This window comes from Mugil cephalus, chromosome 18 (genome assembly GCF_022458985.1).
Source record: "Mugil cephalus isolate CIBA_MC_2020 chromosome 18, CIBA_Mcephalus_1.1, whole genome shotgun sequence".
Classification (NCBI taxonomy): domain Eukaryota; kingdom Metazoa; phylum Chordata; class Actinopteri; order Mugiliformes; family Mugilidae; genus Mugil; species Mugil cephalus.
In genome coordinates this window covers 17,163,987-17,179,426 of record NC_061787.1, presented here as the reverse complement: position 1 = coordinate 17,179,426, position 15,440 = coordinate 17,163,987, and positions in this window count along the sequence as shown.

Sequence of the window (15,440 nt, the reverse complement as noted above, 5' to 3'; positions counted from 1 at the left end):
GGAAGAAAAACAACAAATCACGTTTAACCAGCTCATTCATCAAACTAATGGTTCGTAGGCAGAAAATACTGCTCTCGCTTGTACAATAAAACTTTGTGTCAATATAATTCTTAATTGACCATAACATTACATCCATAATGCAAGTTATTTTAATTAGCTGTAGACTTTTCAAATACAAAGTGTTAACGATACAGTATTATATAACTTTTGTCTTGTGATGAAATGAGCTACATACAGTATATCGTATTATGTGAGTTTGCCCGTAGTCAAGTCAATGCATGTATCTGCTTTGGCTGCAAAGCCTATTTTATTGAGATTTTAGAGATTAGCTGAGAAGTAAGTAGCTCAATTTAAGTATGCATAAACGACTGTAGGTCTGTCTTAACTTGACCTCGTGATCCCTGCACTTCGATGTGTTTTCCATGACATGTGTGCATGTTCAGCCATGCCGACATATCGGGGTCATCTGAACGCACCAGGTGCATGAGGGGAGGTAAACTTTGCCTCATTATATTACCTCCTTACACACACACATCAAGCTTTAACAGTGGGAAGTGAGAGCGTGAGGACCTTCCCATTAGCACACATCTGACCGGAGATGAAGAAGAAAGGGCAGTCACTGTAGGGAAACCATTTATACAGTTACACACAGGTCAGTGAATTCTGACCCCGCCAGCCTGCACCAGTGGTGTTAGGACGTCAGGTACCTTTGTGCTTGATGTGGGGGAAACTCCACTGTATGACCTCCTTCATTGCTGTTTATGTGAAAGAAAAAAGCATTAACTCTTAAGTAGGGGTTGTACAGACTAGTCCATAGGTCTTCAACAGCGGGTCCATGACTCCGAGGGGGTCCGTGGAGGTACTGTAGGGGTGTCGCAAAAATGTTTGGTTGATTAGACCTTTTTTCATATATATTTTTGCTAATTTATTCCCACAAATTTAAATTTCTTAAAATACACATTAACATGAATCCAGCATATTTTAGTAAAGGGGCAAATGGAGGTAGAAGACGTCATCACTCATTCAGCGATACAGGCACTGTCTCAACAGCACAGTTTCACACAGTGTTGCGTTAGCTGAGACCTATCAATCTAAATCTCCTGTACACAGTAGGCCCCGTATTACGCGCGGACTCTGCCAGGTTCCCCGCAATTGGCTGAGAGCCTATTGAGTCCCCAGGTGAAAGCAGCACAGTTCATCAAGTGTGTCGAAATACGTCTTTAAAGATGAAGGACATACTACCATGACATACTAAATAATAATACAAGTCAATCCTGAAATGCAACAAAAGTACTTCAGTACATCTGTTAGGCATCTGCTAATCCGCTTCTCACCTAAAGACAGCTGGAAAAAAGTCAGATAAAGACATGTGTTTCTGCAAAGCTCCTCATGTCCTAAGTTCCTGCACAGTCCACGGGAACATTGTAACCCTAACCCTTAAACATGTCCAGTTTATTTGACTGAAAAACACAGCAAAAAGTAATTTTCTTCATCTTCACAACTCACTTTTACATTAAATAAAAACATTTTTTCCTAATCATTCACGGAATTTGTCCCATAGCGACAGTCTCAGACAATCTGACGTGCCAAAATAAAACAAACAAACAAAAAAAAAAGTAGGTTCGTGCAAATTACTCCTTTAAAGGTTTTAGGCAACACAGGCTGTGTCATTTTATATTCCATGAAAATTTGAATTTAATGACAGTGTGGCTGTAGCAGAGAAAGAAAAACAACAATAAAGACATCACAGCTGCCACAAACAGAATTTTATCAGTTTTTCCTTTTTAAAAACCTTTTCACAGATATTACAGAAGAGAAGTTGTGAATCAGAGATTACATGTGAATAGTGCATGCACTCATGGTGTGTTTTCCTGTCTTTTCTTTCTGATAAGTAATAATAATAAACTGTCACCGGGGTCTGATGGCATTTGCTCCACCCTCCCCCACTCTATCACTCTGTGTGTGGGCTGAGGCCGCAGGTGTCGAGCTGCTCATAAAAAACCCGGCCTGTCTAATGTGAGCAAGATGGATGTGTAATTTCATAATAAAAAATGGAGGCCCACGCGGCCGTGGCTGGCACGTGTGAGGGGTTGAGATGGCGCAGCTGTGGAGATAAGGTGATGATTCAGACACAGCAGGTTTTCAAAAGTCTCTTGTCAGCACAGCCCCGTGTTCCCATCTGAATTTTACTGATTTCTTTGTGTGTGCTTGTGTCTTGATGCCATAAACACTCTGGTGTGAACTGTATCCGACCAGCAATTCAAAAAGCACTGAAAGATATACACTATCCACAATCTGGGCCCGTCAGATCGACTGTGTTATGATGGAATACAGCAATATGGGTCCCTGCATAAATGTGAGAATTTGCATTCATAACTCAAGGCTTTTCTGTTTCCTCCGGGCGTCCATTACTCTTCCTGAAATAAACAAACCACAGATTTGCACAGCGGAGATTGATGTCTCCGATAAGAACCCAACACAGCGATGACAAGCACTACAGCTGAAGATCTGCACGTCTTCAAAAACCATTTGCACTCTGACCCATTAAAGCCATAAGTTATCAGGGGACATTTAACACTATGTCTTGTCACGAAAGACTTTTTTTGAAGGCACCTTTAGGGACCTGATTTAAAGATACTTCCAGGCCTAATCGCTCTGGGAACTCTTTGATGGTGACTATCCTCTGGAGTGCAACCTCGAGGGCAACATACCTTCAAGGACTTTTTTTTACTGTTTGTATTCCCAAGGCCGAGAGAGACGCAGAGGAGCCAAATATAGCAGCACCGTATACAGGCTTTCTTCATGTTTTGTTCCATTTTTCAAGGATAACTTTAAGGTTTTGCTCTTGTTTTCCTTAAACTGCTACCTTTATTATCCACTCAGCCACCACACATTTAGATCATTAAATGTTTATCTTCTGCTGGAAATGTACCTGCCCTGAAGGAAAAGCTAAAGGAAATACCATAAAAACTTATCAGTTCACAGTTTCTACAGTGCACCATAAAATACCTCCTTCTACAGAACTATATATATATATATATATAAAAAAAGTTTGTGTGGTTTTGAAAGCACTTTATGTAGAAGCACTTTAGTCCGGGTCATGTTTCTCCAGTTGTATCTTTTACTTTTTATTAGATCAAGATACCATTTTCATAGACATTTGTGTTTCCGTCGTTCATTTATCTTCCTTCTTTTTCACCATTACATTTAGAAAATTAATTTTAAATTGACCTTTGTTTTGACTGGTGATGGCTTGCAATTAGTTTTCTTCCTCTGGCACTCCATGGTTTCCTGTTTCTCCATGGAGATTATCACAAAAGGAATGTTACATTTTTATTTTTTTATATATTTTTGTGTTGTTATTCTATTTGTATTTGACCATATCTCCTTTAATTCCCTGAGGGATTGATAAAGTATTCTGATTATGACATACACCCTCAAACAAAATCAGTTTGAGTTTATTTCATGACAACTGTAGAGAGGCGGGTGTTTTTTTTATTTTATTTTTTTATTTATACCTCTCCATCCATGGTTCCCCTCTTCTCCATTCATGGTTCACCTTTAACTATTTTTCAATGAGCTGGAGTCAACCAACGGCAAGTACACAATGCCTTCCACTTTCAACTTTAAAGCCACAGAAACTCCTTTGGATGACGTCGTTGAGGGTTTGTCCTCCTCTATATTGTACAGTCAATGAACTGGGCATGTCCCAAGTTGTACGTTTGATAACACTACCATGATCCTATTTTTTCTGTTTCTCACCCGGGCTAAGGACCTACAGTATGTACATGTTGTGTGACCTATATACATGACATACAGACAACCCCACTAACTCTATTCTTCTCCATGGGAATCACAGCTGGTAGCTTCCACCCAACTTCCTGTTTTCCAAGAGATGGATTGGGCCAACAAATTGCAAAACAGTGTAAATGAGTGTGTTTAGTTGTAGTGTCATGTTTTCCTATTGCAGGCCATTGCTCTCTTTCCAGAGAACAAGTGAGGTCAGGGAAGCTCATGCAATAAATATCTTCTGCAGAATGGATTAATGTAAACAGAAGAACCGTTTACAGAAAACGTCAGCGCTTTGAAGCTGTACTATGAGTAATTTTTAAAAACACACCAATGTTATCATCCTAAATAAGAAAGTGGACGTGCAGCAGAAAACAGTGTGCAATCCAAGCTTAATGGATCTCGTAAATCCACCCTGTTCGCCCATTGAAATGCTGCTGCTGGCAGAATTAGTTCCCCAAACAGAAACGTGTGGAAAAAAATATGGAAAAAACACAAATTTCTTTCATGAATGAAAGGAATGTCTGGAACTTATTAGAAAGTTAAAAGGAATATAAGGAACTTTAACCTACTGTCAAAATGAGATGAATGAACTGAAATGCCTCCCCAAACACAAATCACAAACAAAGAGTGTACTAATGCTGAAGAAAAATGACAACAGTAGTCAGTTATGTAAGGACCACGCATTAAGACCATGAATGTTAGGCCACTAGTGATGGGAATTCCGACTCTTCTTAGAGAACCGGTTCTTTTGGTTCGACTCCTCAGATTTTTTGTAGCTTAAATTCATTTATTACCAAATAATGTGTGTAGTGTAAAGGGAATTACTAATGGAATTACATTACATCAATTGTTTATTGTTTAAATCTTCACTGAACTGCTGCAAGAAATTGCCATCTGGAGGGTTGTTCGTACCCGAACATCTTACACATCTGTTTTAACTCACAGTCTACATCCAGTCTTTGTACTATGAAGCACATTTAAACGTGTCCAGTCTTTACTCCACTTCTTTCATTAATTTTTCTTACTGTTTCTAATGCATGTTCTGACTCTGTCTCCCTGCCTCCAGTTAATGTGCTACTGTGCTCTGTGTGTTGCATGTGTGTAACCCCTCCCCCCACTCAGTGTGGATGCACAGACACTATACATCTTGACCAATCACGTTCAGCTTTCACAGAAAGAAAGAAGAGGGGGGGGGGGACTAATCGGCTCCCAATGATGTGAAATGGCTCCAGCTGTTCACTTCAAAGAGCCAACTCCTAGACCCGTCCTGTTTGTGACTGATGCATCACTATAGGACACCTCAGACCTTTGAAGTTAGAAGCTTCTTGATGAGGACAGAAGTTTGCCTCGCAGCATGAACCCTAATCTTGAAGTTTAGTTGACAAAACTGAACAAAACACAACTAAACAAAAGAAAACATCAAAATAAAATGAACACATACCTCAGTCTTGAAGGAAAAGTCTCTATCTTTGAATGTGGACTTTGTAAATGCTAACATATGCATGTGAAGTGTGTAATTGTGCCGACATTAGTCTACGTTACAACAAGGAGTTCTATTTAACGCTATTCACGGTACCAGTTTATGTCGGCTGAACATATCTGCACAGTGTTGATAAGCTCATGTGTTTATGTTCTGGTCTGTTGTGCTCTGTTAGCTGACATTGTTGCTGTGGTTGTAGAGCGTGTTTCTTTTCTTTTGCAGAGCGAAAGCCGCACATACAGTTTCAGAATGACAAGTTTATTGTGTTGACATTGGCTACAGCCGACAGTAGTCCGTATCCAAGCTTAGGTACCTTGCAGAAAAGCCTCCATAGCTTCTTTTGTATGAGACGCTACGGTATGTATTACGCTCAGGAATGTAGATGTCATTACTTTCTACTGTGTTTTTATGTGTCGACTTGACCTTTACCACATATTAGTTTAAAAATCAGAAGTCGTTCACAACCTAATAGTAGGAGACCAAAACTGAGCTCAAATATATATATATACATATACATATATATATGTATGTGTATATATATATATATGTATGTATATATATATATATATGTATATATATATATATATGTATATATATATGTGTGTATGTATATATATATATATATATATATGTATATATGTATATATATGTGTGTATGTATATATATATATATATATATGTATATATTATAAATAAATGATTTACTGTCCTCCAGATAGCCCTTTATTAATTGCTCATAAACGTCTACCACAGACTCATTAGGGTTCATCTCTAACACCTTGGGTATAAATCCTTTGACCATAAGATTGGTATCTGGAAGTCTTCCACTACCTCCTAAACCGACAAGAGAAGTAAAAATAATTTTTTTCCTGTCAGGGTAAATTGGATATCCAGTGCCGAACTGTCTGCATACACTAATGTGGACATTATATGATTCCATGTGAGTCTTTAAAACCCTGTTTAATTTAAAGTGTGGGGTGTTCTTGGTGACTCTCAAACTTTCTCCAGTGAACAGTGTCTCATTAAACAAGAACTCCCTGAGCAAGAGATTAGTTCTGCATTAAACACATTTGACACTCATCTATTTATAACACATGAGTCCCTCAACCAAGGGTCAGTTAATCCAGAGAAGCAACTCACAGCACATTAGGTTTGATGGAGTTCAGTGATCTGAAGGAATTCGATGATGGAGTGTGAGGGGCCGTGTTGGTATGTGCAATTATAAATTCACACAGATCTTGGGGCGTGTTATGATCATTGTTTATTACTCTTGCTGTCTTTTTACAATTCTAGTCCAGACTGAGCCTGACAATAGTTAAAATTAATCTTTACAACGTGGATGTAGATGAAAAAATTCTCATCTTGCAGAAATACGATTATGCAAGACTCTCAGATTGGATTAGATCATACATTAAGCACCCGCTGCAGGACAAGCTACTATGACAGCATTGTAGTGTTTATCACTGGAGTGAAATATCCCTGCCTCTTTGACCTTTGAAGGCAGTAAACTGTGTGAGATGGAGTCGATGAACTATTCATCACCTCATCCGTCGTTATCACACGTGAAATACAAGGGCAAACTCTGCAGTGCAAGAATAATGAAAGTGAATAATCAGCTGGTGAAGACATGAGCGCATTATCCTCCTATCATATGTGCATATGCATCATGACCCCCTTTTAAAACAGGTGACATTAAAATAAGACAGATGGCGCTAATGTTAGCAGAGGGGTTAGATATTTGCAGTCTTCATTTGTTTTTCATTACTTTTAAATGAAAAACAATTTCAGTAATACATTGACAAAAAGTGGAATATAAATACTTTATTAATCTGAAAATTATGGGAAATTTCAGTGTTGCAGCAGCAATGCACAAGCACCCAGCATACCATACAGTTTATAAAGGTAGAGAAATCTATATAGAAAATATTTACAAGAATAGTATTAAAATTAAATTAAATTGTGCTAATAATAAAAAATAAAATAACTACCATCTGCTAAATGTCCAGCAGCTGAGGACTGGTTCAAATGGATTGTGCCAGGAAAGATTTCTTGTAATCCTTGAGACAACAAAGCTTTTAGAGAAGGAGCTTGAGTCAGGGTTATCCACAGTAGATGACAATTTGCTCAGTGTCCTCCTCTCCATCCCTCGCTTCAAAAGTCTGCAGCCGATGACAGAGCCAGCCTTCTTGATTAGTTTACTCAATCTGCTGGAGTCACTGGTTTGCCACACTGTTTCCTCCAGCAGACCACAGAGGAGAGAAGAGCGAAGAGAGAAGTTGAAGCTGTAAAAACAAAAACAAAAAAGGGTTACAAAGATCATCAGATACTCTGTACACCAGACCTTTTTATCTAAAATATAAATATCACATTTTCTTACCAATTGCTTCATTGAGAGATTTAAGTACGTTCTGCTCTTCATTTGTATTTATTCAGACATTGCTCAGGCAAAAAAAAAAAAAAAAGGGAACATTTTGTTGGTAGTTCATAATAAGAAAATACTGATCATTTCTGTGTATACATACCAGGATCAGCTGGATAAATCACCATCTCAGTCATGTTCATGTTCGAACACAGTCTTCAATCTTTTGAAGCAATGTTCAGTTATCTTTCATGGTTTTCATGTCAACATATCATTGGCCTTTCATGCATCTTTGACTCCTTAACGAGCTGTAAGTCAACAAGCAAACAAGGCTGACAACAAATGGATTATGAATGTCACCAGCTAATGTTGAGGGATCCAGCGTCGGCCTCATAAATCAGTCTCACTGTCAGGACTGCATGTGATTAAACGATCCTTTGGGCTAACACATTACAAGACTGAGAAAGAGGGGATGGGAGTCAAAATGATGATGATTCATGTTAGTTATGCGTCTCCTCATTCAGCTTCTACATGAATATAATGAATATATATATAACGAACAGCGAATATAATTGAGTTCATTGATATCAGCGTGGGCCTTATAGAAAAAACATGAATAATAATGAGTTAATTGTATGTCTCCAACCTTCGCCTTTCAAATCAGTTCCATGCTGTGGTGAATTTCTGATTTGAGAGAGGAACTTATATTCCAGTGATGAACTTCAAGTTAATTTAAACCTGATAAATGATTTACATGCCGATACTTGGCCGAGCTCACAAACCAACCCAAAGTTCCAGTCTGAATCCAGACACACAGTCCATGTTCATCTTCATTCATTTGTGACAATAATGTTTCTTAGACACAGATACACGCACAAAAACAAACACTAAAAAATCAGAAAAACCATGAAAAACAGCACCAAGGGCCTCATTTATCAAACTGTTCGTAGAAAAGGTTCTAAATTCTGATGCAGGAACGAAATTCAGAATGTGTGTAAGTACAAAAAATCTGGATTTATCAAACGTGCGGACACCGGTCTTACGCACTAATAGGTAATCGGTGATGATAAATCTCACCTGTTCTTAACCACCTTACTTGTGCATGGTCCGGGTTATTTGCATTCAGAAACGCCTCCAGTTGACCATATATGGCAGCAACAATCCCTTTAAGAAGGTGGAATGGATTTTTTCCCCCCTCACCGAAATCATGGCAAAGGGGACGAAGAAGAGGAATTTCTGACGCTGAGATTGAAGTTCTGATATTGTTTGGATCTTTATGTGCCTGTGTGACCAATAAAAAGAAAAATACTACCTGAGTAAATATATATATGGCCGTTAATTCTGTTGGGTCAGAGGAAAGGTCACTGGCAGAAATTTAAAAAAGTGGTTTGACATCAAACTATGTGCCAAAAAATGAGTCACAGCCCACGGAAAAGAACTTTCACTAAATGTTGGAGGGCGAGTAACAATGGAGCTTTCACCAATGGATACCCGAATTGCCAGCATTTTTGGGGGCACAGCGCTCTGTGGCATTATTACTGGCGGTGATACAGACAACAAAAAAACATCAAATCAATAAATGAAATCAAGAAGCAGCTTGGAAATATATCAATCACTTTACTCAACATAAACAAGTTGCTAAAAGCATATTGTCACATGCGCACTGCAAATGGTGCATAAATAAACTTAAAATTTCACACTTTTCAAAGATGAGGCGACAGACAAACTTACCTAAAACCTCTGTATTATCCCCTCTCTTGTTTGGATGGCAGCAGCATTAGAGGGTGGGAAAGGCTCTTCATTGGGCATGGGCTAGTCTGCCTGGGGGGTTCCTGCAGAGGGACACCTCCTCTGATAGCCACAATATGGGGAACAGAGCAAGCCGAGACTTTCTCAGGCTTGCACTGAAGTGTCCCCCCAATCCTGGGCAGACAAAGCCATCGATCTTTTAGCAGGCCTATTGGCCGCTCAACAATTGTGGAAATGTTGTAACACTCACCAATAAGCCAACCGTCCTCAACAGTTCGTGTTTGGAGGTGCACATCCACAGAGCTGTTCTGCAGTATGAAGGAGTTCCTCCGGGCCACCAAGCAACGATGTTTAACAGAGACATCGGTGCAACGCAGATTATTTGTACATTGATTGAATGATAGCCTTTCCCGTCGACCTAACTGAATTCATTGTGTGGTGCTGCTTTAACTGCAATGTGGGTGCAGTCTGTGGCTCCTATTATGTTTGGGAATGATGATGTGAAATCCTCGTTTAACTTCGCCTGTTGGTGATGTCCATATGGGAACTGGATGTAAGTTGGGGCCAGATAAATTATTGCATCCAACAGTGCTGGCAAGATTCTGGTTAGTGTTGGCTATGAAATGCCGCATATATCTCCAATCTCTCACTGAAATGTCCCGGTGGCCAAAAATCCCAGGGTGGACAGGAACTGGATGTGCACTGGGAGGGCTTTGGCGCGGGTTGTCTCTCGCTCCAACATGGGTCTTACTTCATGGCATAAATCCATCAGTATGTCTTTAGGGAAGCGGAACCGGCTGGGAAGCCACTCTGTGCTCTCACTGAACAGATCGGCACAGCCTTTGAAAGCACGCTCCCTGCAGAGCTCACAATTCTCCAAATCCTCCAAAGTGCAAGATACTCCATGATACTTTCAAATGTTCTTTTCGAGCTGTCCTGTTACATCTGTCTTTTATAGTATGTCATGCATTTTTCAAAAGATACCAAACTGATCAAGTATCTGTAGGATGATCCACAGAGGCCCCTCTCCTCAACCCATAGGACCCAAAGGCCCCCACTAACACTAATCTGTTACCAGACACAACAGGACACCCTCAGAAGACTCATGTCCATTCTCTAATGAGTCACAACTGTTTTGGAAACACAGGGGAGACCTACACAATATTAGGAAGGTAGTCATAATGTTAGACCTGATCGGTACATGTGGCCCTGTCTCTTATCAAGTCGTCTGTTTGGTGACCTGTGAGTTGTCCATGTTGACCCTGCCTGATTTCCAGTTTCCATGTTCATTGGTTTTCACTTCCCTTTTGGAATACCCTGTTTCTTTTTTGTTTGTGTTTTGGAGTTCGTCCAACTTTTCTTGCATTCAGGTCCTCCATTTTTTCCTGCACCTGTGACTTACTAAAAGTCTGGGATGCCTAGGATTACTAAAAGACTCTACAATGTCACAAAGTACTATATCTCCAGCTTCAAATGACTGACTTGAAAACATGCATCACTTACAAAACTGTTACTGACTCTATAATGTACAACCTGTACACCAGCACATGTATTGTACATAGACACTGTTGTCTTCTCTGGACAGTTGTTCTTACAACTGCTGCACAGTTCACCACAGATGCTGCACACATTCATTGTGTACAAATACCACAGATTCTTTATGTTTGCATTAAGAAATGTGCTTGTAGATATACAACTGGAAAGATCCATAAACTGTTTACTCTTGGTTCGGATTTGCCCTTTGGTGGGACCCATAAAGTTACTTCTTTTCATCTAAAATTTCTCATCATCTGCACTGATTGAATATTAATACTTTAAGTTCAGTTGCCAAACTTAGAGCCACTACATTTTCAAATAATCACATAAATATAAGTGTGTGAAAGAGGAGTGCACATTATTGTAGTACAGAGAGAGCAGTGGCGGGCTCTTAATACGATCATTATGACACCACTGCTATAGAAACCATCAACATCATACACGTACGCAATAAAACAGGACATTGCAACGTAGACAGTTATCTCATATAACTAGATGAATGCCATTACTAAAGCAGGAAACAACTCAGAACAATTTAAAAAGTCTCCTCTCACTCACTGCAGCCCCAACTGCGCACCAGGGCCACATATGTCAAACCAAGCAGACGGATCAAAAAATACATTAAAGATGTAAATATAATTCATTTCACTCAGAATTTAGAGTTCTTCTCTTAGCGCTTATAGTTAATGACCTGAATTTGGCCTTTCCTCATGATATTCTGCTTTTTCCTCAAAGTCTGCCATGCTAATGTCTTCCTAAGAACATCTGCAACCAAACTGATAGCTTCTCTTCAATCTGCCATCATGGGTTCAAAACATTAAAGGGGATGATTTGCTTGTGCAGCTCGCTGCAGATGAACATGAACCGCTCGTTTGGCTCAAACAGAGGGACTCTCTGACCCTCCTATCAGAGAATGTAAGGATGCTGACCCTACCGTAGGCCACAGAAAAGGCCTAAGGATGTCAACTTAAAATGTGATTGGTTAAAGGAACAGCATCATCCCAATATATATCAATTAATTGTGAAGGCACAGGCAGATATCTTTGACTGAAATATGATTGGATAAAAGCACTAGTGCAAAGTTACACTGCAAGAGGCACGGCAGCTGAAAGACAGACACGCCTTAAAATGAAAAGAATAGACAATTGGAAATAATTTAGTAAGATTAATGGTCAGTCAGTCATTTTGATGGGCCAGCAGAGAAGGCTTTACTGGCTCTGATGGCCAATAAAGCACTGGCAGTACAGAGAGAAGCTGGACAGCTTCTATTCAACTGCTGACTCTGGACGGATGTGGCAGGGCCCACAGCACATCACAGACTACAAGACCACTAGCAGCACCATCAGCTCCTTGGATGGACTGCTGCATGACCTCAACACCTTCTACACCCACTGCTAAGACTGCTAAGAAGATCACCAGGTCTCTACTGGCCAGGAAGAATTTCATTGTACAGGGAAACATGTTTCTACACTGTGCACATGACAGTAAACTCACTGAATCTTGAATCTTTTGGAGTGGGATACATTCAGACCTTCCTCATAAACTGTGTTTGACCCTTAATTACATCCACAAATCCTGCAATTGTTTTTGAAATTTGTTCAATGCCGGCCACACGACTGTTGGTTAACAGGTTTTGTTATGGGCTCGGCATGAAGTACGCAATAGTGAATCAGCCTAATGGATACATTGTTGTGTTTTATCTGTCCCATTCATAAGCCTCAGCAGTTCAGAACAGTCTCCCACTCATGGAACAAAGGCTTATTTTTTTTTTTTTTGTGGGAGATGCTATAATTAAGCATGTTGATCCGAGAGGTCACGAGTGCTGGACCTCGCTCCTTTTGTCTGGTCGGGGTTACATTGCGGTCAGTGTAGTTAATAGCTTTGCAGCTTTAATGCTGTAGCACTCTTCAAGCGAGAAGTGGAGCTTCACTGTCCAATATGCTCATTAGCAAAGTGTGAACCCAATACAGAACAGAACTGTAACATACTGGTAAGGTGCAGTATCAAACAGTTCATACACTGATAAAATATTATTAATATTAATATTAAAGCCACTGACAGCAGAAGTAAATAACATTGATCATCTTGAGACAATTCACTGTTCTGCTGGGAAATGTCTGGACCTGGCATTCTGTTACCAGATACCACAGGACACCCTCAGAAGGTCCATGTCCATTCTCTAAGTGTTTTGGAGGCACAAGGGAGACCTACACAATATTAGGTGTAATATTGACTGTTAGAAATCTGATAACACAAGTGTTGTTGGGTTTACCAAAACCATTGGAATATGGTTGCTAATACTCATGTGGAAATATGTTGCACTATTAATATATTTGCCAATTCCCATCTCACATGGATAAATAAACACAGTAGTTAGCAGTGATGCCTCACAACAAGAAGGTTCTGGGTTTGAACCCAGCAGCCGACTGGGGCCTCTCGCCACATGAGGTATTCGTTAGGTCAAAGTTCGCAACTGCATCCCTATAAACTCACACACACAGTCCACAAAGGGCCTTTTTTATTTTCTGTCTTTCCATTCAGGCTGGAGACCCTGCTGCTTTGTTTGGAGAGGGAACACATCTGCTAGTTTGGTGCAGAAATCATCTCCACGTCCACATCAAGCTGAACAAACATAGCAGCGGTTCTCCGCGTCGCAGGGGGTGCATATGAAGCTACGCTCAGTTTAAACTTGTCTGTTTGGTTCATTTTAAAGGTTCAATTGTTCAAAATGATGGTTCTAGACGTACACAGCTGCTGAGCCCTTTAAAGGTCAGATGTTTCTTATAGTCTTTAAGGTCAAGGAAAGTAAAGCGGTTGTAATCTGTAGTACAGTATAAAACTAATTATACAGCACAATCAGTCCTAAATGCCACTTCAACCTTGTATGTAGCAGCTGGTGGGAAAGAAGATGGTGAGAAAGCAGAACATTTTTTGTGATTGTAGTGAAAACACAGAATTTTTGCTTTTGTTCTCCTTAATTCATTACCATGCATGAAATGCCTTATCACCTCCCCTCAGTCCCCATTAAATCCCCTCCCAGTTATTTCCTTCTGAGTGCGAGGAAAATCTCCACAATGAATCAAACCCAGTGGGACACCGAGTCCTTTCAACAATGCATCTGGCTCACATCCCAACACTGGGAACCAGAGGCCACGCTGCCATGATAAACTTTTGATGTTGGAAAGTTGGAAATTAACCACAATGCAACAGTAAGTACTTCAGTAATGTGAGAAAATGCATTTGCTGAAGAAAATATGTGCTCTTCAGGCCAGGCCTCTGCACATTGTGCTGTTCCACTGATGAAAGCAATTAGGAGGAAATTAATAATGCAGTCTAATGTAGTCTGACAGAATCATTCATGTGCACATGTACATATGAACAAAGAATTATTATTATTATTGATTTTTATGTAGCAACAAGATAAAGTCTCAAGTAATTAGCTCTCTGGTTGTTTGTTACAAACCTCATATGTGTGTGTGTGTGTGTGTGTGTGTGTGTGTGCAAATCCCAATATGGTTGTTTGTTAATATTGAACGGTCATGTGGGAATCTGTGCAGCACGGTTATTATTTCTCACGCACAGCTCCCGGTAGCCGTGATGAGCTGACAGCTGTGAATAAACACTGGCTCACTGTAAGCAGCATTGAAAGCCTGAGAAACTCCAGCAGTTCAGCCCATGGACACTTGGTCTGTGTGTTTGTGTGTGCGCTTAGATTTGTGAGTGTGAATGTGAGTCTTGACCCCATGACAAGTGGTCACATCAGCCAAGTTCCATCTCCTGAAAAAAACAAATCAGCTTGTAAAGTTCATTTAGTGGATGTGATGGAGAAGACTCAGTTTTATTTTATTGTATTTTGTTATGCTCAATTGTTGCTTTTTCCCACTTCTGTCTTTATTTGACCTACTGAAGATAGTTCTAAATGACTTTGGCTTTATGCTTGGGGGTCATCGTCCTGTTGCAGAATAAATTTAATGCCTGATGGTATTGCATGATGGATAAATATCTGCCCGTCTTTCTCTGCATTGGGGACACCATTAATCTCACGTAAATCTGAAACTTCATTTATAGAAAATCGTGCCCAAACTTGCGAGGTACTTTCATCATGCTTCACAGTTGCCTGCAGACAATCATTATGGCACCGTTGGACAAACAAACTGCCTTCTGATACAGCCAAATATTTCAAATTTTTACACATCGTTTCAGAGCACCTGCGGCCATTTGTCTGTAATCCAGTTCCTATGTTTTTGAGAATAGTTGAGTTGTTTGGAATTGCATCCAGAAGACTTATTTTTCCATGAAGACTACTTCCAGACAGGTTTCTCCAGACAGCAGATGAGTGTACCTGTGTCCCACTGGTTTCTGCCAGGTCTGAGCTGACGACACTGCTGGACATCTTCCAATTCAAAGGGAAATGAGCTTGATATGTCTTCCATTCAATTTCCTTTGCCAACTAAGATTGGATGTTTCTTTGTGCTTCTTGAAATGCGCTTGAACAGCACATCTTTAAACCCCGGTCTGCTTTGA